The sequence below is a fragment of the Lissotriton vulgaris genome, chromosome 2_1 (assembly GCF_964263255.1).
Source record: "Lissotriton vulgaris chromosome 2_1, aLisVul1.2, whole genome shotgun sequence".
Lineage (NCBI taxonomy): Eukaryota > Metazoa > Chordata > Amphibia > Caudata > Salamandridae > Lissotriton > Lissotriton vulgaris.
The window spans coordinates 1858536922-1858561753 of NC_141687.1; the positions used below are offsets into that span (position 1 = coordinate 1858536922).

General features: G+C 43.6%; 1 protein-coding gene across 2 annotated transcripts in view; it reads right to left on the reverse strand.

Annotated features, from left to right (window-relative positions):
* CLPX (caseinolytic mitochondrial matrix peptidase chaperone subunit X) overlaps positions 1-24832 on the reverse strand; it is a 544085-nt gene that overhangs the window by 42054 nt on the left and 477199 nt on the right. The window lies entirely within an intron of this gene.

Here is a 24832-nt window from a genome sequence, read left to right on the forward strand (position 1 = left end):
GAAATATCATCAGTGCCAGATGGGAACTTTTTTTATAGCCACCATATACTCAATGAACTGAAGACATTACAAGAATATCACCGTCACCCTATCTGCGGTTTTCTCAGAATAAACCCACAACTAACAGAACAAGGACAACTCTTAGAAAGTTTATGAGAAGCGTGGTTACCAAACTAGTAATTTATGCTTTGTTACTATCAAGGACAATTCCTACTGAATCATTCTGCCACTTAAATCGTTTTTTCCATTGAATATTACTATTTGTATCTGAAAAGCTATAATTCTTGAATACAACCACAGGACTCTTTAAAGAGTAATAAACAATTCATGGAGGAGTGTAGGGATGAAGTACTCATGCGCAGCCCGGAAAACACTGGCTGATAAAACTGTACAATATATTTAGTATAGAATAAACATAATTTATTAAATGATACACAAACTGTTTTTAGATGGTAAAAGTTGGTCATCTTCAAATTCTAAAAATTAAAATAAGTGATCAGTAAACAAATTTGCTACCACTACAAGTACATTACGAAATGCAACATAGTATGTTTCTCTGACTTGACATCACAGACATACAGGTCACAATATCAAAACGTATGTAATGTGGAAAAATGCAGAGTTAATTAATCTACATTTATTACAAATCGTGGCCATGAGATTTAAGTGGTAATGCCAATCAAAGCAGACAGTGTTTCAGCCTAGCAATTATTTCATGAAATGTTAATTGGAGGTACACCTTTAAGGTAGACAACTGCACGCAGTTCAGAGGCAGACATGGTTCTGCTTGCATCGACATATAGTACTTGGATCAGAAGGGGCCCAGTGAACAACGGGTGTTTTCCCATTTTACTCAAGGATACACTGCACTAGCAGTTAATTAAAAATCACATTAATTTGCACAAAAGTTACATACCTTTTGTAACATTTATTTGATTGGATACTGTGTTGCATCTGGCGTTCTACAATGTGGAAGGATGTAACTCGCACTGTCTCAATCGACCCCATCAGTTGCCAGAATTCTCTGCATCTCCCCTGTTTCTCAGGAAACAGGGGAGATGCAGAGGAAAACAGCGTGATACACAAGTGTTTCGCTCGGCAGATTTATAATCATTTAAAGTTTACCCACAAATTACTCTCAAATTTAGATTAAGGAGGCTAGGATTAGCAAAACAGAAGAAAAGATGCTGAATAACCATTTTTAAAATAAGATTTCTGCCATGGTATGTGGCAACATTGTTTCATAAGGAATATGCTACTTACCAGTATGCATCTGTTCTTGGCATAGAGGGCTGCAGAGTGGTACATTATGAATAGATCGCCATCTGGTGTTGGGCTCGGATGATTGCACTTTGTTTTTCTCTTGGAGAGTCTTTTGTCTCTTGGTGACTCCTCCCTTGGTTGGTAGTGCGCATGGGCATCGGCTCCATCCTTAGATTGTTTTGCCATAGTAGGGTTAGATGGAGTAGTATAGTAGAATACAGATAAGAGTGCCCATGTAAGTGTATCTAAATAAGATAATGTTGGAACAGACACAGGTTTCCGGGGAGGCTGGGAGGGCATGTACCACTCTGCAGCCCTCTATGCCAAGAACAGATGCATACTGGTAAGTAGCATATTCCGTTCGAGGCATATGGGCTGCAGATGGTACATTATGAATAGACTATATAGCAGTTCTCTCCCTAGCGGTGGTCACCCGTGTCTGTTGCAACTGTCTGAAACAATGTTTTTAATACTGCTTGTCCCACTCTAGCTTGTTGTGTTGTGTGCACATCTACACAATAGTGTTTTGTGAAGGTGTGCGGTGTAACCCAGGTAGCCGCTTTGCATATGTCATCTAGTGGAATGTTTCCCAGAAATGCCATAGATGCTCCTAGTTTACGTGTAGAGTGAGCTCTAGGAGGAACAGTTAATGTTCTCTTTGCCTTTAAGTAGCATATTTGAATGCATTTTACAATCCATCTGGCAATGCCCGCTTTGGAGATGGGATTGCCTTTATGTGTGGGAGAAAACGCAACAAATAGCTGTTTTGTCTTTCTGAAAGTTTGTGTTCTTTCTATGTAGTACAATATGGCCCTTCTAACATCCAGTGTATGTAGGGCTCTTTCAGCTACTGTTTGTGGTTTTGGAAAGAAAACCGGTAATTCCACTGACTGATTGATGTGGAATGCTGAAATAACTTTCGGTAAGAATTTTGAGTTTGTTCTAAGAACCACTTTATTTTGGTGTAGCTGCATAAATTGTTCTTGAATCGTAAAAGCCTGCAGTTCACTTACTCTTCTAAGTGACGTGATAGCTATGAGGAAGGCTACCTTCCATGTGAGGAATTGTATTTCACACCTATGCATAGGTTCAAATGGTGGCCCCATTAGTCTGGTAAGCACTATGTTGAGATTCCAGACTGGGGAAGGTGGTCTTCTTGGTGGAATGACTCTTTTGAGTCCTTCCATGAAAGCTTTAATTGCTGGTACTTTGAACAATGACAGATGTTGTCTGTTTTGTAGGTATGCTGCTATGGCTGCTAGATGAACTCTGATAGAGGTATATGCTAGGTTGCATTGCTGTAAGTGTAACAAATAGCAAATGATTTGTTTAGTAGATGCGTCCAGAGGGTTGATGTGCTTACTGTTACAGTGTATAGCAAACCTCTTCCATTTTGCTGCATAGCATGCTCTGGTGGTAGGACGTCTTGCTTGTTTAATGATTTCCATGCATTCTGGTGGTAAATCTAAATACCCAAACTCTATGACTTCAGGAGCCAGATCGCTAGGTTCAGTTGTTTGGGATCTGGGTGCATTATTTCTCCATGGTTCTGTGTAAGATGCATGGGTAATAACCTTAGCTTTTGATGTGGTACTTGTGAGAGTTGTAGCAGCGTGGTGAACCACGGCTGTCTTGCCCACGCGGGTGCCACTAGTATCATTGTCATTGAATGTTGCTGCAGTTTCCGAACCAGTAATGGAATTAGTGGTAGAGGAGGGAACGCGTACGCAAATCTGTTGGACCAATTTATCCACAGTGCATTGCCCTGGGACCTTTGGTGTGGGTACCTGGATGCGAATTCTTTGCATTTTGCGTTCTGATGATTGGCAAACAGATCTATCTCTGGTTGCCCCCATTTTTGGAAGAATGGCTGCAGTATTTGGTCGTGCAGCTCCAATTCGTGCACTTGTTCTGACTGTCTGCTTAGGATGTCTGCTATTTGGTTTTGAACTCCTGGTAGGTGTTCCGCTAACAGGTAGATCTTTTGAGGAATGGCCCATCTCCATATGTCCTGTGCTAGTCTGGACAGTTGGAGAGAGTGTGTCCCCCCCTGTTTTTGAATATAATACATTGCAGTCATGTTGTCTGTTCTGATCAGGACTGCTTTGCCTGTTATTTGCATTTGGAAGGCTTTTAGTGCTAGAAATATTGCTAATAGTTCTAGGTAGTTGATGTGCAGTTTCTTTTGCTGCACACTCCACTTCCCCTGTACTGTGTATCTGTCCATATGCGTTCCCCATCCGGAGAGCGATGCGTCCGCTGTTATTATTACTTGTGGAATTGGCTCTAGGAACGACCGTCCCTTGGAAATGTTTTCTGTGTTCCACCACTTCAGAGAGCGATACGTCCGGTCGTCCACCAACACCAGGTCTGTAATCTGCCCTTGAGCCTGATTCCACTGTGTCGCTAGACACTCTTGTAGTGGGCGCATTTGTAATCTGGCATGTGGTATTAGCAGTATGCAGGAGGACATCATGCCTAATAGTTGCATAAACACTCGTGCTGGTAGTGAGTGTTGTGGTTGAAATCTTTGTATTAGCCCGACCATTGTCTGTACTCTGACTGGGTTGGGGTATGCTATTGCCTTTTCTGTGTCTACTGTAGCCCCCAGGTATTGCTGAATCTGGTTTGGTTGCAGGTGTGATTTTTTGTAGTTCACCGTGAACCCTAGGTGGTGCAGCAATTGAATTGTCTTCTGTGTGTTGTGAAGACATTCTTCCTTTGACTTGGCCTTTATTAGCCAATCGTCCAAGTATGGGAAGACATGTATTTGTTGTCTTCTTAGGTGTGCTGCCACCACAGCTAGGCATTTTGTGAAAACTCTCGGTGCTGTTGTGACACCGAATGGAAGGACTTTGAACTGATAGTGTTGTCCTTCTAACACAAACCTTAGGTATTTTCTGTGGGCTTTGTGAATTGGGATATGAAAGTAAGCGTCTTTTAGATCCAGTGTAGAAAGAAAGTCCCCTTTCTTCAGTAAAGGGAGTACCTGTTGGAGCGTGACCATGTGGAAGTGCTCCGAATTTATGTAAGCATTGAGAGGTCTGAGGTCTAATATTGGTCTTAGGGACCCGTCCTTTTTGGGGATCAGGAAGTATAGAGAGTATACTCCTGTGCCCTGTTGGTCTTTTGGGACCTTCTCTATTGCCTGCTTTTGTAGAAGTGCTAGCACTTCTTCTCTTAACAATGTCAGATGATCCTGACTCATTGGACGCTGTTTGGGGGGGATGTTTGGCGGGGTATCTGTGAGTTCTAGGCAATAACCATGTTGGATAATTTGTCTCACCCACTTGTCTGACGTGATGTTTTCCCAGACAGGTAGGAACTGTGATAGACGTCCCCCGACCGGTGTTATGTGGTCTGGGGGGAGTTCTATGAAGTCACTGTTTTGGTGTTGAGGCGTTGCGGTTATTATTATTTCCGCGGCCTCTTCCCTTATTGTTGTTACCTCTGTAACTGCCTCTTGAATTACCTCTGGGTGATGTAGGTGTGAAAGATGTGGATTGCTGATTCGTTCCTGTATTCTTTGAGCCCCCTCTATAGGTGGATCTACGAAAGGAACCTCTGTGTGTTGGCTGTTGCAATGCTCCCATTGACTTAGCCGTTTCCGTATCTTTCTTCATTTTCTCTAATGTCTCGTCTGTGCTTGAACCAAACAATGTCTTCTGATCAAATGGTTTGTTCAGTAGGGCTGTTTGTACCTCTTGTTTGAATCCTGATATTCTAAGCCATGCGTGCCTTCTTAGCATGATACTAGTGTTAATAGACCTTGCTGCAGTGTCTGCTGCGTCTAATGCACACTTAATGGAAGTATTTGTTATTATTTTACCTTCCTGTATTAATTGGTCTGCCTTCTTCTGATGTTCCTTTGGGAGATGTGTAAGAAGTTTTTCTAGCTCATCGTAATGTGCCCTGTCATAACGTGCGAGTAGTGCTTGTGTATTGGCTATACGCCAGCTATTCGCTGCCTGTGATGCTACTCTTTTACCTGATGCATCTATTAACTTTGACTCTTTATCTGGTGGGGTAGCCTCTCCTGTAGATAACGAGTTTGCTCTCTTACGAGCGTTTGAGATCACCAGCGAGTCTAGCGGTACATGCCCTCTAATAAATATTGGGTCCTTTGGAGCCGCTTTGTATTTTTTATCAATTCTTGGGTTTAACACCCTGGCTCTCACTGGGTTTTCGAATATCTCATCTGTGTGAGTAAGAAGACCCTTCAACATAGGGAGAGTACCTGATGTTCTCTGTGCATTAGGTAGAGTCTCTAACAAGAAATCCTCTATTTGAGGTTCTGTATGTATATCTACTTTATGGTATTTCGCTGCCCTATTAATGAGCTGCACAAAACCTGTGTTATCATCAGGTGGTGAAGGCTTTGAGGGATATAGCTCTGGGTCGTTGTCTTCATCTGACCCTACATCATAATTTTCCCATGGATCCTCCTCATCTGGGATAGTTTCGTCATCCCCTTGAGGTTCTCCCTCCCCCAGATCACTGTCTACATCTGACTGAGGTGTAGCTGGTCTTGGTGTGGAAGGTGTAGGAATATTTGGCCTATTGTGAGGAATAGGAGAAGAGGGTGTTAGTCTAGGACGAGGAGAAGCAGGAGGAGTTATATTCGTCCCCATTGTTCTCTTTTTTGAAGGAAGAGGTTTATCTTCTGACTGTTCACTCTTTCTCTTCTTTGTGACCACTTTCCCAGTTTGTGGATCAATAAACAAGATCTTTTGTTTGGGATCTGTCTGTTGCTCCTGAATCGGTACTGAAGGTCCTGGTTCCGAGAGGTGCTTTTGTTTTCGATCGTCAGATCTTGTTGTTTTCGAAACCGAATGTTTGCTCGATTCCGACTTTCTTGGTATCGAGTGTCTCTTGGGCGATAAGTCATATTTATGTTTCGACATGGAATGTTTCGATCCCGAGCTGTCCTTTGTATGTAGCCTCGGTGCCGAAGTCGATGTCGCCCTTTTCTCGGATCCGACATGGTGGGAGTCCGAGTGTTTCGGTTTCAGTTTCGGTTTCGTTGCCGGGCCCGAAGGCGGGGCGTCGGAAACTTTTTTCAGCGGTTTGACCGGGCCCGAGGGCGGGGTCGTTACCGCACGGGGTCGGTTTTTCGGTAAGGGGACGTCGTCACTCACGGTTTGTAGCTCGATGAGTTCTTCAGCCTCCGACTGGTCCCCTTCCGACCCCGACTGGTCCTCTTCTTCCTCGATTTGTTCGTCTCCGAACAGCTCCGGGATCGCTTCTGCCTGCATTCTGGAAACCTCGTGTCTTCGAGCTCGACGATTTCTAATCGTTAGCTTGGAGGAGAATGCTGCGCAGGCTTCACAGTCCCTGGATTCGTGTTCAGGCGATAGACAGAGGTTGCACACCTCGTGTAGGTCCTTGTGTGGGAACTTAGCACCACACGTTGGACATTTTTTGAATGGAGTCCTTTCCATGGACTCCGGGCTTGACTGCGTCGAGAAAGGCCTCCTGTTCTTCGACGTAGTTCCAAGTTTTTCTCTTCTATTTTGAATTTGTAACGCGTCGGAATGGAAATGAACGCGTTCGAATAACAATACCGTCGAATTGGAAAGGGAATACGCGCCGAAAATCACTTTCTTGCGAAGTTGATCTGGAGCGTCTCGATCTTCATCCGAACCCGATGGCGGAAAAAAAACAATCTAAGGATGGAGCCGATGCCCATGCGCACTACCAACCAAGGGAGGAGTCACCAAGAGACAAAAGACTCTCCAAGAGAAAAACAAAGTGCAATCATCCGAGCCCAACACCAGATGGCGATCTATTCATAATGTACCATCTGCAGCCCATATGCCTCGAACATAGACAGAGCGAACACCGAATGGCTTACCTTTAAAATTTCCTTCAACGAAACCGCATTCCTCTCATCCAGTTTAGTGCTGCTGGCTGCCTTACTAAAGACGAATAACACCATCTTGCTTGAAACGATCTATTTTCTAACAGCCCTTAGAAGTACAACCACATGTAATACGTTGTCTGTCCATCTGTACTCATCATACTTGGCCATTTCGCACCTGAAAGACCTCATAAGATCTAGACTGTACAATATATGGCAAAAAACGATGAGGGAGTGGAAAAAAGCTGGCAATTTCAAATAGGATTTGGATTTTGTTTCTGATAACTTCATCATCGAAGACACCTTGCCTTTGTACTGCTGTTTTTAGAGGGTCACTCTTCAAAACATTCAGGTGCAAAATAGGCAATTTACATTTTGGCACGTTGTGTCGTGATTCACCTGTGGGACTTCACAAACTTGATAAGCTTTGTAGCTTTATCTGGATGAAGACTTTGTGAAAATGACTGCTGAATGCATCCACTTGAACATTCAGCCTCCCAACGAAATGAGCAACTGAAAAGTGAGTTTGTAAGGATAGTTAACAGCCAAATCAGAACATTTCTGTACACTTTGCCAGCCCCTTTATGGCTGATATAGAACCTGATCGTGATATTGTCATTCAACCGTAGAGGCTAGCCACCATGCACTCGGAGAAGTAAGAGACCTACAACAAACCTATACCTTTCCCACTGACTGGCAAATCAAGCACCGATACTGACCCCATTGCTTTAAGTAGACCTAATAACGCATGTATTGTTGTAGATTAACTCTCAGAGAACAAGGTACGACAAGCAGTAAGACTTCTGCATCAGTTATCTCCTTTAGTTAAAAATGAACCAACAGACGAATTGGTACATAAATCATATTACACACAAGCTGAACATCTGTACTTTGGACCGTTTGGAATTTCCTCCACAAGTACTGTGGCTGACTTGCATATAAGGCATTGACCTAGTCCAACCTGGACATAACCAAGGCCAAAACTACTGCTATCCTTACTGGGACCGAGATGAAATGCAGATATATTTTTGCCGCATGCAAGAGACCAAAACGCATGCAAACAACCATGTTGACTTGGTTGTGAAAAGATGTGTTTATCAAACAACCTCCAGGATTTTCACAGTATCAACTTGCAAGTTTGGCGCGGAGACACCATCCGCCCAATGAACTTGTAAGTTTAAGTTGAAGTTGTGCCCGAAACCAAGAGACTCTGTCTTTTCCGTGTTACATTAAAGTTGTTTGGTATTCATCCATTAAAAAACTGCAGAAAGACAGGGTTTGATGGCACCCGGCTCAATCAACTCCGCTTTCTTGAAGGAGAAGACAATCTGTGTGTCATCTGCATACAAGATTATCTTGGCCACAAAAGACTCAACCAGGGCTGCACGCGGAGTCATACAGATGTTGAAGATTGTGGGGCCAAGGGCTGAACACTGGGGAGCTACTATTGAGACACCTCTGCAGCTAGAGGAACAAGGGGGCAGCCAGACTTCTTGACCCCTCATCAAGGAAGGATTTCATCCACTTCCAGTCAGTATCGCTAATGCCCATCTCCTGAAAGCAGGTGAGAAGCCTGGAATTAGGAACTGTGTCAAAAGCTGCTAATATGTCTAGCTATACAGTGATGCCTCTGGTATTATTTATCACAATTTTGATTTTATTTTATGTATTTATTTAATTATTTTTTTACACTTTGGATTTATTTTCTTGCACTTTATGTGGTGTCACTTTCTGTATCTAATTTTGCCAATATACCTTTAGGTATCTTTCACCTCTATAGTAGGATGGTCACCCGGGATTGGGTGTATGTAACCGTGACTTATTTATTCGTTGTTATGTATATAAATGTAATTAATTCCTTTATTATATTTTTTAGGTAATTGTGTTGCCCACAGTCCTGAAGAGGCCTAAAATAAGTTATAGGCTAAAACGCGTCAACTGTTTGTATAATCTGACACCATAATAAAACGTTGAAATTGATTTTGAAAGACTTTATGATAGCCTTGAAAAAAGAGGCAAAAAGTTATTTTGTGCTTCCTAGGCTTTTTTTCTGTGAATATGGTGATCCAGATAGAGGAATTAAGGATATAATAAAGTACCCCAGATATCCTTATTCAAAATGTTGGGCATTTGAACCTAAAAACGGTTCAGGAGAAAGATTTAATGTTTATGTTTGATTATATATTGTATATATTGTGTAAAGATACATGCCAAATGTGATAAAAGTGTGTATATATGTATAAATGAAAAAAGTTAGAGAAAAAAAGTGAAAATTAACCTTCTTCCTGATGTAAAATATAACTAGTTTTACTATTGCTACTAAAAACGTTACGCAAACCAGTTCTTTGTCTGTCGTGATTTGTATAAGTGTTTAAATAGCTACTAGATGAATTAAAAAGAAAGAATGATAGAGATTCAGTCAAGAAGTAATTAAAAAAAAGTGGACAGATAATTTGTGGTATCGGTCCTAGATTAAGAATTGTGATAAATAATACCAGAGGCATCACTGTATTGAATTTAGTTGTATTTCCCAGATGCCATGTTGGTTTATTGGGTTTCCCCTGTGGTAATTGGTGATATGTCTAGCTATAGCAGGACTGTCCTAACCCTGCATCTAGACTTCTAAAAGGACAGTCTCTGTACTGAACTTTGGCCTGAAACAAGACTGAATGGGGTGTAGTAACTCGTTTGACTCGATATAGTTATACTGCTGCAAATTAACAAACTTTTTCTACTAATTTAGCCAGCACTGGCAGCAGTGAAATGGGCATATAATTGCCTGGCAGGGTCTGCTCTATTTTCTTTAGATTTTCTTTTTTTAAAAGAGGTAACATTTTGGCCTGTATCCAGCAAGACGGGTCTGTGGTGGTTGCCAAGGACATATTTAACAGAGAACTCATCACTAGGTTAATAACGTCCATTCCCACAGCTAAAAGAAAAGGGGGCTGGGATCAGAAGGGGAGCCTGACTTGAGATTTAAAATGACTGTTGTAGAGTCTTCCAACAAGATATGATTCAACTCGGACAACAAGCAGGACATTATTTGGATGCATTGCTGGACCAAGAAAATCAACATCCAAAGACCTTGTGATTAAGCGGTTTTGAATTTCCTGTATTTTATTATGAAAGAAAGAGGCCAGCTGTTCACACCACTTGGCAAGTAGGGTCCTTGCTTCTGTAGCAGGCAACCGGATCTGCGAAATTCTTTAAAGTTTTAAAAATATCTCTTGATTGGTTTTCTGCCTTTTCAAATCCTTCCCTCCTAGAATTCCCTTTTAGTGGAATTCATCAATACCAGATAGTTCTTAAATACTTGAACTTTGCTCTATACTCGATACTGTAATTTTTGTGGCATGCCATTTCTGCCTTTTTGCATATTTGTTTCTCCTTTTTCAAGGTGTCATTAAACCAAGGACTTGAAATCTTATTTCTACCTTGCCTCTGACCTGGGAGAGGGGCTCATCTCTTCACAGAGACACGAATCCAGTTATCGACCTCCTGAGCATCACCCCGAAAGGTTAGATACTGTATTTTCCAGGGCACTCGGCAGGTAATCTTGAAGAAAGGTCTAATTAGGCGAGGAGCAGGATGGCCATATAAACTACCTTGAGGGGACTTAATCCAATTAAAATGAATCAGCTAGTGATCTGTCCATGCTAGAGGAATAGGATCAGACAGACTCCAGCTTTGATTGCAAAATACTATGTCAATTGTATGACCTCTCTTACGAGTGAGATGGCCAGTGAGGACCAATATCGTTTAGGGTGATAATTTATTTATCAGAAGGGCAGTCCCAATGAATAATGAAATCGCCTAATATGAGACAATGCTAAAAACACAAAAGAACTTGAGAGATTATCTCACTAAGATAATTCAAGAAGGGACCTGCTGGTCTAAGAGGTCTGTAAATAATGATGCCCCCCTTCGACGGCTCAGCATACAATGAGAAACAAAAGCCCAGCGCCTCTGCTTCTGAAAACTGGAACAAGTATAGGCGTCTTTGTAAATAATTTCAAAACCCCTCCTACCCCCATTAGCACGGTTAAGGTTCTGCATCGTCTAGCCAGAAGGAATGGCCGTTTCTATTACTGGTTTAGATGAAGGTGACAACCAAGACTCCGTAATAAATAGCAGATCTGGTCTATCGTCCCAGAGGAGGTCATGTACAAAGATTGCACGTTTTTGAAGGGAGCGCTCATAAATGAGAAAAGCTTTTCTTGGTCCTTAAGCATTGGTTGGTGGGGGGAGGCGGCAGGGTCCGAGGGAAGTTCGTCATTGTAATAAGAGGCTTTGACTCAAAGACAAGGCAGCAGAAGGTGCAGGTAGAACCATTGTACACCTTGTGAGGATTTGTTTTCATGGGGCAGCTAATAGAAGTTTTGAGGGAAAGTAAATTAGCCTTTGAATAACTAATTCTCCCCCTTGGATCTCTTGTAAAATGTGCATGGTGGCTGCCGCTGGTCACTTCCTGGACGCTGATGGGCACTGTTAGGCTTGCCCTTGGTGCACTTTCGGTGCGCAAGCGGCACGCCTGCACTTTCTGCATGTTCAAATAGCAAATGGAGCAGGGAAGCGAATGAGTAGAGGCACAGCCAGACATCCGCCATCTCAAGTAGCCTAGTACAGGTGTCTCCAACAAGTAGCTCACAATAAAAAACCTAATACTTTGAGGTTCGATAAAGAAAAATAAACACCAAGCTCCTACGGAAGACCAAGCCTGGCCGTTGACCTCGGTCTTTGGATGCACAGCAAATGTGACTAGTTGGAAACAAAATGTAAAGGCTTGTTTACAGAAAGTTAGCACTCATGGACACTTTTGTTAAAGAATACAAGGAGCCCTGGTAAACATGCTATGCTCTACAAGTTGAACTAACTCAAGTTGGACAGCCTAAAATTAATAAAGGCAGCAAACAGAAAGCAAGCAAATGTGACTTACCAAGTCAATGATGAACAATGGGCGTAATACATTCCGAGGGAAGCTTTTTGGAATGTCCCCACCCCAAGATGTTTGTAGCAAACAAGACAGCTGCGCTGTCTGTGAGGTTTCGACCTAATGACTGCTGCTGGGTTAGCAAACTATAGCAGGTTCAATGGGTCTTTCGTGAGCTCCAATGGTACGCCCCGGGTGTAGTGCATTAGTATCCACACAGCCTCGCTACCGGCCAGTAACATTCAACTAGGGCATAGAAGCCGACCGGATGTGGGGATGGGCAGGAAAAAAGCAATGGGAAGCTGCTCAGAAGTCATGGTAAAGTTTGGTAGCCTCCTTCCAAAGGTGAAATGCCAGGCATGGGACATGGGCTCAGTCAGGCTTGCAATGCTTGATTGAGGGAACTGGAAAATCTAGTGACCCAGTACTGGAAAACCAGGAATAGTGTCGGAGCTGGGATGCATTCCCTGAGCTGTTTCTTGGTCTCAGTAATGGAACAGCAATTGGTTCTGGATGGTGTTAACGGGGAGCATTGGCAGGGCTGTTGTAAGCTCCTGAACCGAATTAGCAGAAATTCTGCAGGTCAGGGGTGAGGTGCATTGCTGGGACTGTGGCAGGGTCTCGGAAGTGGAAGCTGCAGGTTATGATTGTGGTGCATTAGCAGAGGTCAATGCGGTTGACTCCATGATTGAATGGTTGCAGGCGAGTCTTGTTATGATCAAGGTGCACTGGCTGAACTGCTGGTTGTTCCTGGTGAAGGGACAGCAATGGATACTGAAGGAAGATTGAGATGCAATGGCACATCTTTCGAAGGATGACAAGGTCCTGAACATGCATGGTTTAAGTAGCAGGATTTGACTGGGCTGCATTGGCAGAACAGTGTAATGCCCGTCCGGGATTACCAGGGAAGTTGCAGATTGTGAATGGGAGTTACTGGTTGTGCTGTGTGCGCTCCGGTAATGGAACTGAAGAAGTGCTTCAGGAATTGAGTGCATTGCGAAAGCTACATATGGGTAGTATGCTCATTAATAGAAAAGTCGGGTTGCGGGAGTTAAAAACATACCGGACACAATAATGTCAGTTGTAAACACCGATTCCTAAGCAGGATGGGGGTGGATGGAAAATAATACGAGGGAGGTGTGGGGGAGGAGGGAGGGCGTACCAGAGAGGCAGTATGCTTGAAAGGGATGCGAGGGAAGAACTAGTACCCAAATTGCGTCAGGAGCAGCAGAAGGGTATGGATTAGGTTGAATCAATCAATGTTTGGTTCCATGGAGATGAGCAGAAGTGATGTGTGGCCAGCGATGGCCAATTAGGAGACAGCAAAGACAAGTGAAATTTAATCAAACAAATGCAATGTCCGCTTCCGGAGTGCTTGATAGCTTCAAACACAAAGTGGAGGAAGCGTCATCAAAAAGGCAACTTACGAATAGTAAACATCTGAAGGAGACCAGAGGAACAAGCATATTCATCACACCGATAAAGTATCAAAGTCATCCCGACCTTGTAGAATTTATATGCGCTTCACATTCCCTGTCTTTCTCAGAAAAGCAACACTCTGATTCAGCAAACCTGTACTTCCTGCCCCCACCTCCCATAATCACCAAAATCGTCTTGGGGAAGTTTTATCCATAAGCGCCTCAATGGGGAGCCTATTTAGCACTTCAGAGTTTTCAAACACCTGAAGCACTGAGGAACAAGCTGGTTCAGGACACAACTTCTCCCAAAATAGGGTCATAGTGGTGAGGATCTTCCCTTTGCGTGAATAAACATGGCCCTGAAAAGCTCAGTCGGCACCACAGCCAGACCACTCACCTTGCCAAACTTAAACATTGAAAACCACTCCTGGAGCCATTTCACAAATGATTCCAGAGCTCATTATTCATGAAATCTGTAGAGGAGCAAAGTCTGGGTGAGGAGAAGGATTCTTGAGACCTCAACATTATGGCTTTTAAAACATATCTGAGCTATCAATTTGTGTTTTTTTTAATCTCACCTTGCCTTCAAAGCTATCTTGAGGCGACCTACGCACAGCTATCCTGTTCAAGAATAATGTCAACATACTCAGAGGCTATGAAAGTCAATGTTCACATCACTTGTAGTTTAAAAACGATTTGCTTCAAACTTAAAGGAAACTTTGCTCATTTTGAGAAAATTAAATGGGCCAAATTTCAGCTTGCCTGACCAATGCCTGATATGTTGAGAGAACACTGTAGAATCAAGATACCTAGCAGAGGAAAGGCAAACGAAGCGTGAGACAACAACCCTAGAGCTCTTAAGTAATAGAAAGTCAACATTCAGTACTTTATAAAACTGTTTAATAAATTAAGAAAAAGCATTTATGTGCTCTGTGCTGTTGCATCTGTCCAAAACCTATTGATTTGAGTGTCACACTTGAGCATTTTTTTTATTATAAGTACGTTTTATTTCCAAGAATAAGCAATTTTGCAAACCCAAAGCGAGTATAAGGTATCCATTAATCGGTCAAAAATATAAATGTGAAACATTACCACAGTTTTTGCATGGCATAAGGTTGCATCTGGTATCGGTTAAAGTCAGTCCTCACCATCTGTAGGTCCACACTTTATGGTATTTACGGGGACAGCCCCTGCTTTTATAGGTGACTTTCTTTACAGCCATATACATGCCCATTCTCCGCCCCTATTCTCGTAAGGTAGGGACCTCCTGTGCCCCCCCCTCCTTCACCCCCCATATCTTGGCCACATTCAGCTTAGCCACCACCACTACCAAGTCAAGGCCACTGAATAGGAGCTTGGCCCCTAGGGCATCTACAACATTAGGAATATCCAGGAGAACGTAGTGCAGCTCAAGTGGGATAGTGACCTTCAAAATAGCACTTAATTCCTGCGTGATTGATCCAGTACGTTTGAATGAGCGCGCAGCTCCACAACGTGTTTAGGAAGGACCCTCTGTCCCCATTACACAGCACACGTGTTTGGGATATCGCCCTACCTAGTCTGTCTTGGTCACAGTAGAGCCTATGCAATATCTTGAGCTGTATTTATCTCAATCTAGACATTATCGCCACTTCCAAAGGCTGGATCAATGCTGCATCCCAACTAATACCTTTTAACGCTCCTGTGTCTCTCTCCCATCTATCCCTCAGCTTACATAGTGTGTCTGGCATGTTAATGCTCAACATCTTATATGTGAAGGAAATTGCCTCCTTCCCCAGTTCATCCATTAATATTCATCCTTCTAAGTTCACATTCTCTGAGATCTCAGACACCCCCCAGCTTCTTAGTCCCTTTGCCTGCCAGGCATGTTGCAATCTAGTGTATTTCAGAAACTGATTTGGTTTCATTGAAAATCTCGCAGAAAGTAGAAGGGCATGAGATCCCTGTTTTACAGCCGATCTCCAACTTTAGAGATTAATATGGTGTCCCACACCTCAAACCCCTGCAGTTTCTTTAGTACGCGTGGCAACGACCCCACCCATAGTAGTGTTTCTCTGGTGAATGTATGTGCCCAACCAATACATTTAGTGGCTTTTTCCAATGCATCTAGCGCCACTTGATTTGCCGGCAGCAAATGTCGGGTTCCTTTCCCTCCATATAGGTAATAGTGGTGTGTAAGTGCCTGGAGTTTTGCCCTCTCTAATCGAAAAGTTCAGTGGTCTTGGAGAGCAAAATTCCAACTGTTTATATTTAGCAGATGTGCCACCTAATAGTACACCTTAATACTTGGGTGGGCTGTGTGAAGAAACTCTCCCTATACCACATTAATTATGGGGGTGATCCATCCACATTCCAACTGTGGAAACTGACATACTCCTGCCCTTGCCAGAAATAAATCCACTCGTCTTTCTGCGGTGGGAAACTTACCTGTAAATTGTTGTTGAGTATCCATAAACTTTCTTGTTGGCTAGTACTCAACTTTCAAAGGTGGACAAACTTATAATGTCCAACAAAGCTATCCATAAACCTACACTTGCGAATTAGCACATTTTGCAGTACTGGTGCAATTAATGAATTCACAACTACACTTTATGCATAGAACATTGTGTTTAATACGGGGTGCATAAAACAGTTTGTGCATAGAACTCTCAGTTGTCAATTAAGTGAAACTATATGCGCCTACACTTGGCGTATTTACCCAGCATTAAGCATAGGTCAGGTTGAGAGCTTGAACACGCAATTTAATCTCTACTTAGTTGCTCTACAAAGTAAAATGTAAGGACATTGCTGTGCCATCAACCGCATGTTTCACATTGTAATAGATTGCCATTAAATTTCCATTTATGCTTTAGGACGAGCTGATACAGTTTACAGACTGCAGATGGTATTAGGCGTACATTAAACAAAAATGCCTGAGAAATTTGCTTATAAATGTATACCAGTCTGCTTGAAGGCATAGAAAAGGATTATGTACCTTACCTTGTAAGCGTCTATTCGTAGCGTGTACTGCCATCGATTTATATGCTTAACATACACCTGCCACCTAGTGTTGGGCTCAGATGTTTGCAGCTTGTTTTTCTTAGGAATATTCTTTGGAGTCATGAGGCAATGTGACTTCTCCTTTGGTCTGAATTGCACATGTTCCTCGGCTCCTTTGTTTTTAAGTCTCGCCTGAGCCAGCATACATGCGTTGCTCTGCGAGGCATTTAGTAAGGGCTTTTAAACTCCAAACACACACTTGTACGTGTTGAGGTTTTGTAAATTACGAATTTGTTCGTGCTCAACCTCCATTTTGAGATCGCCGCCACTTTGTGTTGCCCTCACTCAGGCAGCTCGGCGAACGCGATGTTTTTTTTATTTCTGCTTTGCGTGTCAGGTGGCTTCCTCGCCTATGTTTACTAACGAGTGTCAGGGTCTGGCCGAGTACACTAATTCCTTTCTGAGCTGATTAATCCCCGTCCGGACTACATGTCATTTCACACCATTGTTTCCTTTAAGTGATCTTATCTGCTGTCCTTCGCTACACATCTCATGCATTCTCCTGTTTCTTGACTGTCCTTCTACGACACACAGCTGTGTTTTCTCTGCTAGTAAATCGAACTGTGTGGATTCATTTGTGGTTTACTTAAAGAGTCAAGTGACAAACATACTCGGGAACTTGAGTTGTTTTGGACTTAAAGTATTGTCTATAACGTTTGCCTATAGCTCATGCTCGTGTGTGACTGCATTTTTGCATTGTGCTGTATGATATATAAACCTGTGCGCCACGGAGTTAAGTGGCAGTCTCTTTTGAACCTCGTTGTACTGGCGACTTCTAAGACCACTGTACTAGCTGCAGCTAATAAATATCATCTTCTACGCCAGACGAAGAGTCTGTGTCTCTGTTTTGACAAGGCAGGTGAATCCCGGGGATTTAGGCGTACCCTGCGCCACCGGGCCTTAAGGCTGTGGTTCTCCAACTGGCGCCCAAAGTGGGGCGACTTCAGCGGTAGCGGTTGAGCCCGAGGGTCGTGAGGAGCCCCGCAGGAAAACTCCGGAGGAAGCGCACCACGTAATCGACCTCTGTATGTCGGAAGTGGACCGAAGGTCTCCGACGGCGCGGCTACTCCTCTCCGATGGCTGCTGACGACTGCTGCCCTGACTGTCGCCCTGCCTTGGACCCTTCTGAAGTTTTGGTAGAGCGAGACGATAGACGGACCTTCGCTGGCGCGGAACGATTTTTAGTTAAATATTTGGTGGGTCGCTCCCACAGACCTTTGTTTTGTTTTTATTCTTATTCTTTGTTCAGTCATTGCAATAACTGAAGCCAAGGGGTAAGTACGATTGTACTGTGTCACTGATTTATACCCTTTGTTGTTTGTGATCAGTCTAGAGAAGTGACGATGCCTGGGCTGAGTAAGTTCAAAAGATTTGTTGTTTGGGTTGTACAAGGGATTCCCAGTTGGAGGAGTCATGTCCGATTCCTCCGGTTGGAACCCCCGACTTATGAGCTCTAATCGAAACATGGTATTGGTCCCATTACCTTTAACGAGACATGGGTCCGATATACGAAAAATAGTGGAATTTTGAGTTGGCCACAGAATGGTAGCTTCGATCCCGCTATATTGGATAATTTGGAAACAATTCTGTTCAGAAGAAAAGCCCTATGTTTGACTCCTTTCGCCTCTGGCGTAAAGAAGCCAAACAGAAAGAAATTAAACAGGCGAAAAAGGATAAGAAAGCACAAGACATGTCAGTCCTTCAGGCTGCCCAGCAGTTTAAAGATAACGAAGTAGATGATGCGAAGGAGATATCAGAGAGACAACATCGTATGGCGATAGATAGATGCTATCCGGTGTTGCCTACTTCCTCTTCAGCTAAGAGTAAGGAATTAGAAGAAGATCCCCTAATGACTTGCTTTTTGAATTCACCTCCGCCCTATGTTCAGAATGCGAGGATTTTATTACGGCTCTTCCAGGTAGAATAATTGAATTGATGAAGACAATGATGCCGGCGGTACGAGTAAATTGGGATAAGTTGACCGCGAGTAAGCAAAAGAAAGATGAAAGTGTTTCGGGTTTCTTCACTCGTTTTGAAGAAACGTTTATAGACCATAGCGGTCAGGATTTGAGTGTAGAGGGTGGCCAGCGATTGTTTGTGGACAAGTTTGTATATAATTTACTGCCTGAATTATGGAATAAACTGAAGAGTTCTGAAAGTGCATGGGCTGTCTCTTCTCCTGCCAAAATATTGGCTACTGCACAGTATTACGGGAATAAGGATAAGGAGGAGAAGGAGAAGCAAGAGAAGAAAAATAAGGATTTGAAAACTAAAGTTCTTTTACAGCAGGCGTATCCGCCTCGTTTGAATCCGCATCAGCAAAACACTCAGTTTCAGCAGCCTCCACAGTTTCAGAGACTGTTGCAGAAACCTGAGTATTTTACGCCGAGACCTTCATTAGGTCCTAATCAATGTGCATATTGTAGGGAGGAAGGACATTTTAAGAGTAGTTGTCCAGTTTTATTACAGCGTAATAATGGAACGTCTGCTTCTCGAGGTCGAGGTAATTTTCAGACGGGATCTAGGGGACGAGGATGAGGTACGCCCTCTCAGGAGCAGCGTTCTCGTGTCCCATCTACATCGAATTATTTTGACCAGCAGGCAGTACCGTCTACGCAGTAGTACAACGATGATTATTACGTTGAAGAAAGTGCTGACAATTTTCAGACTGAATAGGACAGCCAAGGACGAAGTGAGGGAGTTGTGTCGATTCCAGTAGATCAAGATGGACCATATGTCACTGTTAATACAATGGGTGTCTCAGAACCGTTTCTTTTGGATACTGGTGCGATGAAAAGTTCGATTATTCATTCTAAACTCCCTGGGGCCCCTTTGTCTGGCTTAATAAATACTTCTGTGGGATTTTCTGGTGCTCCAGTTTGTAATCCGGTTTCTTGCCCCCTGCCTGTGTCGATTGGTCCTTATGATTTGGAAGCTCCACTGATATTGACGACTGGATGTGATGAGAATTTATTGGGTTTAGACTTGCTAAAAAGATTGCATGCAACATTGTATTGTTCCCCCTCTGGTGTGCATCTCACGTTGGGAAAAAGATTAATGTCCCCTATTAATTTATCTCGGGACAAGTTTCCACCTGAGTTATGTTCTCTCCCAGAAAGTCTTTGGGCTACGGGTCCGAATGACGTGGGTCGTCTTGCGATCCCACCGTATGTCGTCACAGTTAAGGATAATGTTCGAATGCCACGCATTCCTCAATGTCGTAAGTCTAGTGATGGAGAGAGAGCATTATTAGCCATTGTTGATGACTTCATTCAGAAAGGTGTGGTCGAAGAGACTAGAGGCAATGTCTGTAATAGTCCTGTTCTCCTGATCCTTAAAAGGACGGATACTTCACAGCCTCCTGTCTATCAGGGCTCGACAAATCTTAAAAATCGTACTTGACCTGCAGGTCTAGTGACTAGAATTTTCTGCTCGACCTAACGTCAAGGCACTCGACCCTCAAATTGGTTGAATACAAATTTACTTCAAAACATATGCAGCGCAGTTGATCTATGACCAGTAAGACATGATCGAAATGTTTAGCCTCATTACTATTCTCACTGCAATGTTTTGAAAGTTATGAGCACGGCCTTGGATAAACACTATCAGCAGTAATAAGGTACACCACTAAACCTTGCACATACTAGAGTGTGGCCCTGGATGAATACTCTTAGCAGAACTCAGGTTCACAGCTGTACCTTAAACATACTAGAGTACGGCTCCGGTGGCTCAGCATCCAGTGATTCTGGGAAAATCACTTAATCTCCTTGTGCCTAACAAAAATTAGTGTGTCCTTGTGTAACCTAACTGGTGCTCATGTAAAGCACTGCAATACCTTCAGGTCGGGTAAGCGCTATATAAATCTGCAACAACAAAAAACTCTTAGCAGTACTCGGGTACACCGATGTAACTTAAACATTTTAGAGTACGGCCCGGATAAACACTCTTCCCAGTACTCGGTACACTGCTGTACCTTAAACATACTAGAGCAGAGCCTAGGAAAGGGCAGCTCGCACCATGGCTTGGGACAGAAGTAACTGTATGACTGGAATTTATTTACTTGCATTTGTATTTTATGTCCCAGCTAGCAGACCAGGCATGCTGTGTAAGCACAAGTAGGCCACATAAACAATATTGCCCTGCTTGCTCGTGACATGATATTGTCATTTTCCATCACTCTACTTTCCAAATTGCTGACGTGGGGACCTGTCTGTCAAGCGACGGTGAAGCCTTTCAGTGCGATTTCACACCATAGATTGGGATTATAACCTGCCCATACACCTGTTTCCCTTCCTGGTGGGCTCCACGGCTTGGCCTTTCAACTTAAAGAAGTCGGCGCCAGCCAGGTCCTCCTTGTGAACGGCCGTGCTTCATATACAGTTAATTGCAAATCACCCCGGGAAATACAAAGAAATGTGTTTTGTTTAACGTGATTGGTTGTACAATTTGGAGTGGACATATATTTTTGTTCTTGTCCACTTTCCTCCAGCCTCCTTATATTTATACCACTTTTATCTTTGCCAACCCACCCATTCACTTCTTCCTTACTATAGTTCGTATTATACAGCTAAATATTTTTGTACTTAAAATAACAAAGGGAATCTTGGGGCGCTGTTTACCCTCTGCATCCAGACTGTGCACCCTCGACTGCACCCCCTTTATAGAGCTGGGTAATTCAAAACACAAAATGTCCTGCGCTGATATCTGGCGCCTTGATGAGCACTGCAGGCAGCTTGTTGGCACCTCACGAGCTACCATTTGACAAGGCACAAGCAGTGAGTGCCCTCTGGCTGCCTGTGTCGCTCGCTATTTGATATCAACCCTCTGATCACAGGCAGTTCGCAGTGCTAATGTGATCGCACACGTTAATTATAATGATGTCTAATGCCTAATTTCTAGTCAACTAGGTTTATTTACGTTGCCGGTAAATTTGTGCTTTTCCAGGATAGAAGACTCAAACAATAACAAGCATGACAATAGCCCCGGCTGTGCGTCAATCCCCTTCAAAGCCACTCTCCCCAACAATCGGAGCAAGAACCCCTGGTGTTCCCATTTAAGCTCACGTACCGTAGGGTCCCCCGCAGAGAGATCGAGCAGTCCTCGGCAGGCGCAGGCTTACATCACAGCCAGAGCTCCACTCGCAGGGCTCCCAGGATCATGGTTAAACACCCAAGGTGCAGGAGAAATTCTGCTTCGCTAGGGCACCAGTCTCGTTCAGGGTCTGCCTTTGGGGCTGTCAAAGGCAGTTTACACGCTTTTCAGACAGTATATCCTGCTGTGGCTCATTGTAATCAGCCAATGAGAAGCATGTAAACTTTACTTTGCAGATGATTAGCTACCATCTGATTGGCTGATTGCAACTAGGCCTCAGCAGACCGAACCCGCGTTGCAATCAGCCAATTAACACCTTTGCTTTTCCCGCATTTTATCACGGCAGTTCCTGAACATTTCACCCAGCTGCCCTCTAGAGCCTTCTACCGGTACTGCGCTTTAGCACAGCGACAAAGCTCACTCGCCAGGCCGGTCAAGTAGGCCTGAAAAGTGTCTCGCCCTGTAAGAAACTGACTCGCATTTGCGAGCGGGCGAGTACATTTTTCGAGCCCTGTCTATAGATTTGTTATTGATTTAAGGGAAGTCAACAAAATAGTGGTACCACAGTTTCCTGTTGTGCCGGACATTACAGCCTTATTGACGATGATTCATGCCTCGGCAGCTTGGTTCTCAGTGATAGACCTTAAGAATGTTTTCTTTAGCATTCCCATTGCTGAGGAGAGTAGGGATATTTTTGGTTTCTCTCCAGGTGGCCGAAGTTTTCGCTTTAAGAGAGCTCCTCAAGGCTATTGTGAAAGTCCCTCTATTTACAGTAAAGCTCTTAAATGTCAACTTGATACCTTTCCTTTGCCTCCAGGTGCTATGCTTGTTCAGTATGTGGATGATTTGCTGGTAGCTGCTGATACGGAAGATGTGTGAAGGGATGTGACTGTGGCGTTGTTGCATCATTTGGCTGTTTTGAATCATAAAGTATCGCCCTCCAAATTATAGTATGTCCGACAAGAAGTGACCTATTTAGGTCATCTTTTGTCGAAGGAGGGAAGGCGATTGACCCCAGAACGTATTCATGCAATTTCACAGATGTCTGTACCCACCACACAGAGAGAAGTGCGTGCCTTTTTGGGTATCACTTCCTACTGTAGACAATGGATTCCCGATTTTTCTCTCTTGGCGAAACCATTGGTGGCATTAACGCTGAAAGATACGCCCCATCCGCCCCCTTGGACGGATGAATGTAAGAAAAGTTTTGCTGATTTACGTACTGCCCTGTGTTCCGCTCCAGTGTTGGGTACCCCAGATTATAGTAAGACCTTTACATTGTACGTGCATGAGAGAGAAGGTTGCGCGTTGTCAGTCTTGACACAGCAAATCGGAGAGAAGCAAAGGCATATTTCTCCGCTACACTAGACCCAGTAGCTAAGGCTTTGCCCAGTTGTCTTAGAGCTACAGCAGCTGCCGCAATTTCTATTAGACAGTCTGCCGGATTAGTATTAGTTAACACACTCATTGTTATGGTTCCACATGCAGTGGATACTTTGTTTAATAGAACCAAGACGCAGCATCTCACGAGCTCTCGTTTGTCTGGTTACGAGCTGACACTTCTAGCGAGACTTGTACATATCAAAAGATGTAACACGCTAAATCCAGCTACATTGTTGCCACTTCCAGATGAGAAAGATGATCAGGAAAAGCATGATTGTTTTCTTTGAACAGAAGAAGAAACCAAGGGGAGAATTGATTTAAAGGACACTCCGCTCAAGGACCTGGATGGGACCCTATGGGTGGACGGTTCTTGTTTTAAACTTCCAAATGGAGAAACCACTTCTGCCTATGCTGTTACTACCTTATGCACTATTGTTGAGACAGCACGTATTGGACATAATTCAGCCCAAGCAGCTGAATTGATGTCTTTGACTAGAGTATGTGTACTGTCGAAGGGAAAGAGAGTGAATGTGTATACAGATAGTCAGTATGCGTTCAGTGTTGCGCATAGTTTTGGAAAGTTATGGAGGGAGAGAGGATTTTTCACCTCTCATGGGACAAAGATTCAGCATGGTCAGTTGGTAACTGATCTTATGGAGTCACTTACTTTGCCAGCACAGATAGAGATCATAAAGTGCAGTGCACATAAGAAAATCACAGATGATGTGGGTCGTGGAAATGCGTTTGCAGACGAGATAGCGAAAACTACAGCTAGAAACACCACTAGTTGAATGTATGTGGCAGGCCCTGCAAATTGGGTGAGGGAAATTGGAATGTGTGAAGATACGATTGAGAGTGTGAAAACGATACAGGAAGAGGCTACTGAGAAAGCATTGAGCGTGTGGAAAGAAAGGATAGGAATGTTAGATCCAACGGGTTGTTGGACAGAGTTGTCAGAACATCAGCGATGGTTGTTACCGGACGCTTATGTGTTGCCGGTCGCGACTATGGCTCAAGGCCCAGCTCACATTAGTGCAAAAGGCATATGTAAGCTTTTGGCTCCAGTATGGCAGAATGAAGGAATTCCGAAATGTGCAGAAAATGTGGTTAAACATTGCATTGTTTGCTTATTGCATAACCCAGGAAAAGGAACCCAACTCCAGCAGGCCATTTTGCTCCCCCGTCATATCCTTTTGAGGTGTTGCAGATCGATTACATTCATATGGATCGCTGTAACAACCTCAAGTATGTTCGGGTGGTGGTATGTGCCTTTTCCCGCTGGATAGAGGCCTATCCCTTGAAAGATAACACTGCTTAGTCAACTGCAAAAGTATTAATTAAGGAATTTTTCCCTAGGTTTGGTTTGCCGTGCATTGTCTGGAGTGACAATGAAAGTGAATTTGTAGGCCAGATAATGCAGAAAGTATGTTCTGGTCTTGGTATTAGACAAAAATTCCATGCGGCAAACCATCCACAGTCAGCGGGTTTGGTTGAGTGTTACAATGGTACGCTCAAGCTTAAGCTGGCGAAGATTCAAGCCAGTACAGGTCTTGCTTGGCCAGATGCTCTGCCCTTAGCTCTTTTGTCAACCAGAACTACTGTGCACTCTTGTATGGGACTTAGCCCATATGAGCTGGTATTTGGACGCCCAGCTAATGTTTGGGGTGTCCCTCGTCCCAAAAGATACTCAGATATACCATATCCTCTGTTAATGGACTATCTGCACGATTTGACTACTAAATTGAGTGTTATTCGTCAACCGGTACAAGGTGTTCTGCCAGAGGCCTCCACAGACCCAGGTCACACCATCGTGCCCGGCGACTGGGTCTGTGTGAAGAACTTTCAACG